The sequence below is a fragment of the Neolamprologus brichardi genome, chromosome 8 (genome assembly GCF_056152115.1).
Source record: "Neolamprologus brichardi isolate AB-2024 chromosome 8, ASM5615211v1, whole genome shotgun sequence".
Taxonomy (NCBI): domain Eukaryota; kingdom Metazoa; phylum Chordata; class Actinopteri; order Cichliformes; family Cichlidae; genus Neolamprologus; species Neolamprologus brichardi.
The window spans coordinates 23,997,209-24,004,333 of NC_142111.1; positions in this window are offsets into that span (position 1 = coordinate 23,997,209).

A 7,125-nucleotide genomic window follows, 5' to 3' on the forward strand; every position below is an offset into this window, starting at 1 on the left:
CAGTGCTGGAGACTCAACACAATCCTGTGTGTGCTTGCGTGTCGGTGTGCGAGTGTGTGCGCAGAGCGGTGCCAAGGGTCATTCCAGATGCATGGAGGATGACAAAGCAGGCGTAACACATTTATGTAATCAGCATGTGTCCGGTCCCCGTAAAAGGTCCCGATAAACGCCCCGTTCGCACGAGAGCACTCAGCGGTGAAACCCTGCAGACGAATCCTGCGACGAGTTCAGACAGAAGATGGTCTGGAGTGAAAAAGTTATTTCTAATTGCATTAATGAAGCTGTTCATATTCTTTCTACAGAGTGGAAAACATTAAAGGACAGCTGGAAGAAAAATAAATCGATCTTTTAGATCATTTATCTCTTTTTTCTCGATAAACCAGTAACTCCAGTTCTCTGAATCCATGTCTTTGCGTCCTAACCCAGAAAACATGGTTAAAACACTGATGTTAATTCTTCATTCAGAACTGGAAGAAGTGGAACTGCACTGTGGATTGTGCAACAGAGGTCAAGTCAGACAATCTTTTATCAAGTAAGAAATCTTGATCACATTATTCCAGTGAAGAAAACAAATGCACGTCTTTGTTTTTTTAATGCAATATTTGATCGTCCACTGCTTTGAAATAGTTCTGAACATCCAGCTGCACCGCGAGCTTTAAATGAACGGTCTCACATTTTTACGGTCCTTTTATTTTAATGGAAAGAGACATAATATAAACCACAAATCCAGAAAAACACAAATTTCCTAATAGTTATAATTTGATTTGCAACCACAAAACTAGACATTTCTAGATTCTGGCCTTCTCCTCTGTACAGAAACACTAAATCCTTCAGGTTTCCTGGCGGCTCGAAGCTTTAGTTCCCTCCACAGATCTTTTGTAGGACTGAAGTCTGCCGATGCCACTCCATGACCTTAACGTGAGTCTTCTTTAGCTGCTCTTTTGTTGTCTTGGTGATATGTTTTGGGTCATTACCATCCTGTTAAACCTAACTTCAGATCTTCTGTGATCTAGCTGAGGGACAGAAGTGCTCACGACCCCTTCTGCTGGTCCTTCAGTATGGTGAAGTCGTCCTGAACCCTCAGCAGGAAAACAGCCACAGAGCATAATGTTTCCACCTCTGTGCTTTGCTGTGGGGATGCTGCTCTTTGGGTCGTACTCAGTCAGAGATGGGCAGTAACGCGTTACTGTAATCTGATTACTTTTTTCAGGTAACGAGTAAAGTAAGGGATTACTATTGCAAAAACGGTAATTAGATTACCGTTACTTTCCCGTAGGAACGCTGCGTTACTGCGTTACTAAAACCGTGATTTTTTTGCAAGAATGTCTCATGACAGTGACGTAAGCGAGCGCGACGTTCGTGACAACAGCTGTGTGCAGATCAACAATGGATCATATATCGAGTGCAGAGAGAGTATGAGCGTGCAGCGTTTAAAGCGTGGAAGTACTGACCTTACTTTGAGTTTGATTCCATAAAAAGTGACAAAAACATTAGTGTCCGCTGTGTGTGGGAAGAAAACTTCTTTTTACAGCGAAAAAAAACCCTAAACTTCGAGCAAGCACCGAGTAGCTACGACGTAATGGGAAACTCACAGAGAAACTCGCGGATTCTTCCACTGACCGCTGCACACCTGCACCAGGGTAAACCTCCACCTGCCCCACTCCTGCTTTACAGGTGAAAATAGAGCAACAGGACCGCTAGTCTTTGACTTTATTTATTTTCTGCTGTGTTTTACTTGCATCTATTTGAAAGACTGAGTGTAAACTCAAAAAAATATTTTATTTTATGTGCTGGAATGTGCAAAAAATAGGTTTAAATATTAAACAAATTTCTTCCAGTCAGAGAATGTTGCATATAATTAAATTTTTGCTTGATGCATAAAGTTAAAAGATTAAAACTAATAAAACAAGTTTTAAAAAGAGACTTTTCCATTTGATTACATTTTGTATGATGATTATGTAGAAAAAGTAGAATTGGGCTGAAAGATCTATCACTTTATCACCTATTCAGGCTGTAAATCGTGTTTTTAAAAAGTAACTAAGTAACTAAGTAATTAATTACTTTTGAAAATAAGTAATCTGTAAAGTAACGGGATTACTTTTGGGGGAAGTAATCGGTAATTAGTTACTGATTACTTTTTTCAAGCAACTTGACCAACACTGTACTCAGAATTTCTCTTCCTCTGAGTTAGAGTTTGATTTTGGTGCCATCTGACCACAGCACTTCCTCTGAAGCATGTAGATGTTCACTGGCAAACTTAAGATGGGCATGTACATGAGCAGGGGGACCTTGTGGGCGATGTAAGATTTCACTCCATTATGGCGTGGAGCTCTGACTGTGTTCCTACTGCCTTCAGGTAAACAAGCTCCTCCTGTATAGTTTTTTGCTCATCCACCACTTTTCATCCTCACCCCATGAGGAAAGATCTTGCATGGAGCTCCAGACTAGGAGCAACTGATGATTTTCATATTTCTTCTATTTAAAAATAATCACACGAACGTTGTCACCTTCTCTCGTAGCATCGTGTCGATTTATAATCGTGTCCCTGACGTTCTTTGAGCCTTCGAAGCCATTTATGTTTCTCTGCATTGAAATTCTGTCTCATTAATTGCAATGTGAACCTAACATGTCTGCACTGTCACAGCCATCACCTCTGTGCCCCCCACCAGAGTGAGCATTACAAACCTGTGATGTGCTGACACCAGTGTCAGTGCGCTTGTAGGATAGGAAATAGACTCCCCGGCAAGAGGTCAGAAGTTTAAGTTGTCATCGTGGTGTATCTCTTTAACACATTTTTTTATGAGTTTTAATGTCTTTGAATGGCTGGAAATGATCCTCTTATGTGTTTGATCCTGTAATTGAGCAAACTCCACTGAGATGATCCTTTGAGGTAATAATGAAGCAGGAAACGTTGCAGCGATGAGCAGTTCAGGGGTCGTGATGGTGAATATTTTTCATTAACACTCTTCTCTGATGAAAAGAGTTTAGTTTAATTTGACTCTAATCGATAAAATGATATTATAAAGACAAACTTCGCTTTGCTGACACCCACACAACTTTCATTTCAGACAGTCAGCTGTTGTTACTCAGCAGCAAAATGCTTTTTGGGGAGCTTATTTATTGAATGAATCGCTATTGTCAAAGTTGTCACCTCATTTCACACAGTGTTCAGGTCTCATTTACCTTTCTGCAAAACAAACTCAGTCAAACACGCTTTTGTACAATGATTCAAAACTACCACAACAAAGATGCCTTTTGTTAAATACAGCCATTCAAATGTGTTCACGCTTATTGCTAATTAGAAAATATCAACCGTATGATGCAACAGCTGAAATTGTTGCATTGAAAACAGGGGCCACCTTTATATGTTAAACCTTTTCATTGGGCACCATCAGGTTTTGTATATTTGGGAGTTAAAGTTACACCAAATGTTGGTCACTTATATACAGAAAATATTCATGGAACGGCTCAAGATCTTCGAGAGATGCTGACGAGATGAAGGTCACTTCCGATATCATTTTTGGGAAGAATAAATCTCATTAAAATGGTAATCCTACCGAAAATATTATATATACGATACAATTTTGAAATCAGAAGATATTAAAGTAATTAACAAGGCTATGGTGGATTTCATTTGGGCAGGAAGAAAACCCAAAAATAAATTGGAGACACTACAGTTATCGAAAGATCTGGGCGGGTGGGGAGTGCCAAACATAGAAAATTATGTTCTCTCAATACAAGCGAGGATTCTTTCGGCCTGGATACATGAATATTCTGATCTGCCATGGCTAAATATTGAGGAAGTATTATGTAAACCATCCTCACCTGTTAATTTTCTAGGGAAACGCCTAAATGATTTATCTCACGTAATAAAGTATAACCCACTAATATATAATGTATAATATAAATATAATATATAATATTTGAGTCACACAAACCACCTGCAACTCAACACCTCAAAGACTAAGGAACTGGTTGTGGACTTTGGGAGGTCCAGAGCAGGTCCACTGCCGGTTCAGATAGAGGGGGAGGAGGTGGTCAACAAGTACAAGTACCTCGGGCTGTGGGTGGACAACAAACTGGACTGGTCATGCAACACAGAGCACCTGTACAAAGAAGCCCAAAGCCGACTGTACTTCCTCAGGAGGCTGAGGTCTTTTAACATCTGCAGGAAGCTCCTGAGGATGTTTTACCAGTCGGTGGTTGATGGAGTACGTTTCTATGCAGTGGTGTGCTGGGGGAGCAGCACAGCAAAGAAGGACTCATCCAGGCTGGAGAAACTGATCAGGAAGGCTGGCTCTGTGGTCGGCATGAAGCTGGACACTCTGGTGTCAGTGGCAGAGAAAAGGACACTAAAGAAACTGCTGGACATTATGAACAATGCTGGGCATCCTCTGCACACGGCCATAAACAACCAGAAGAGTCTGTTCAGTGACAGGTTGCTTCTCCCAAAGACAAGAACCAACAGACTTAAAAACTCCTTTGTCCCACACGCCATCAGACTGTTTAACTCCTCTCTGGAGGGGAGAGGGAGGGGAAACAGGGGGACAAAGGAGGGGGGAACAACTAAGCTGTAGTGCCTCTTCACTTCACTGTGCAATACCTTTTGTTAATAGTCAACGGTGCAATAGACTCCATACTTGAAATGTGCAATTCACTTGTATTTTTATTTTTATTCCTATTTATTCTATTTATCCCCTTTGTATATTTTATCTATCTATATATATATATATATATATATATATATACTCTGTAACTTCTGTCGGTGCTGTGCTTTTTTGGGAACCAAATTTCCCAGAGGAACCCACCCGAGGGATTAATAAAGTTTTATCTTATCTCTTAATGCTATGTGGACGTGGGGAAAACTGAGAAAAAATTTTAACAGTAGTCTTCCGTTTAATATCTTGTCAACGTTTATAAATAATCCAGACCTTCTGCCGCAAAACATAAAGTCAAGCTTTGTGGGATGGCATAAAGTAGGTGTAAAGAGGTTTTATGACCTCTTTAAACACGGTGAGTTTAAATCATTTGAATCCTTGAAGTCCCAGTATTCTATGTCAAAGACTGAGTTTTATAAGTATTTGCAAAAAATGCTAAATCATTACAAATCTCAACTGCCTTCAGTTGGAGAAATTCTTTCTGGATAATAGGGAGCATAAACATTTTGTATCAAAGTTTTATTCTGAGATTTATGCCCTGATTGTGGATAAACTGGCGTGGTTGAGAAAATCTTGTGAAATAGATACACAAGCATGGGACAAAATCCTGCTCCCTCCATCTAACATCTCTGTTTGTAACCGATTTAAAGAACTGCAGCACAAAATTTTGCACAATGTGTATATTTCTCCGTATATTTATAGTAAGTATAATATGGGAACATCTTCAAAATGTCTCAAGTGTAAGGTCAGAGTGGGCACTAGATTCCACTGCTTGTGGGAAAGTGCTATTATCCAGTCATTTTGGAAAGAGGTCTGCGCCTCCCTCCATCATTGACGTTATGACTCTGATCAGGCTGGGACACTATATTGATGGGAGCTCCTGAATTTTTGTGGACAAATGGAAGAAACCACTGGAAGCACTGGGAGTAACCTGTAAACTGGACAACAATTATGGACATAATGTTGTAATATTCTAGTGCTGTGTAGTGTTATTATTTTGGATGTGAACCAGTCTTGTATTTGTTGGGGAAAAAAGTTAAATAAAAGTAAAAAAAAGAAAACAGGGGCCACGTCTGCGACCAGTCGCCATCTTTAAAGCAACTTTGATGAGGTAGCATGACGTTAACACGGCGATGAGACGCAGTCAGTCTTCAGTGCTTGATTGGCAGTCGAATGAGGTCAAGCTGACATTTACGTTTCTACAACACAGAATTCACATGGATCGCTGATCAACAGACCAGCTCTGCTCTGGTTCGCCCTCTTGATCCAGTGGAGGTCGTGAGTGACAGGAGACGGGTGGATAAGCTGTCACCCTGTTAGAGAACACCTCCCGTCCTGTGCAGGTCACTCTGACAGCACTGAGCAGCTCCTTCAGTGACAGGCTGCTGCACCCACAGTGTGTGAAGGTCTTTCCTTCCAGCTGCTGTCAGACTCTCAGTGAATGCACACGTGTGAATACACACATGCACACAGTGGGGTTTCTTTATATCTTAATGTGCAATAATCAATACCTGCTGCTGTTAGCATTCAAGCACAAAATGTCAACTTCATCCTTATATCATACATATACAGATATTTATATAAATTTAATTTCTTCTGAGTGTTTTCATCCTTACCATCTGGGCTTTTTCAAACCAGATTCAAAACAAGGGAAAGATCTGGCTGAGAAACGAGGAGCACCACATGCTCACCGGCTCAGTGAGCGTGCACTGGATAGTCTTCCTTTCTTACTCTAATAGTAACATTAGTACGGAGCCCTGCAGGGGACATGGGAGGAAAAAAAAATGAAGACGGACTTTTGCGAGATCTCGCAAAACAAACTCAGGATCTCGCGAAAGTTTTGCGAGATCTCGCAAAAGTTTTAGCCGCATTCTTCGGAGGCCGCCAGCTCGAAGCCGACCGGGAGGTCGAGGCACGATGTGCCGGGAAAGCGGTGTTCCTCCCGGCTGTAGTAGGTCTTGACCTCCCGTTAGCTTCGAGCTAGTGGGTGTCAGATCTCCGAAAACATCGGGGCACTTTTGCAAATATGTGATGTCTTGTAAACCGAGCAGGTATCTGACGTTTACACAACTACATTCACGCCTCAAAATATCTTAAAAGTGTATTTTGTGACCCAGAAAGAGTAATATTACAACTAAGTAGCTGCCGCCATTGTTGGAATTCAACTTTTGCAAGATCTTGCAAAACTTTTGCGAGATCCCAAGTTTGTTTTGCGAGATCCCGCGTTTGTTTTGCGAGATCCCGAGTTTGTTTTGCGAGATCTCGCAAAAGTTTTGCGAGATCCCGCGTTTGTTTTGCGAGATCCCGAGTTTGTTTTGCGAGATCCCGAGTTTGTTTTGCGAGATCTCGCAAAAGTTTTGCGAGATCCCAAGTTTGTTTTGCAAGATCCCGAGTTTGTTTTGCGAGATCCCGAGTTTGTTTTGCGAGATCTCGCAAAACTTTTGCGAGATCCCGAGTTTGTTTTGAG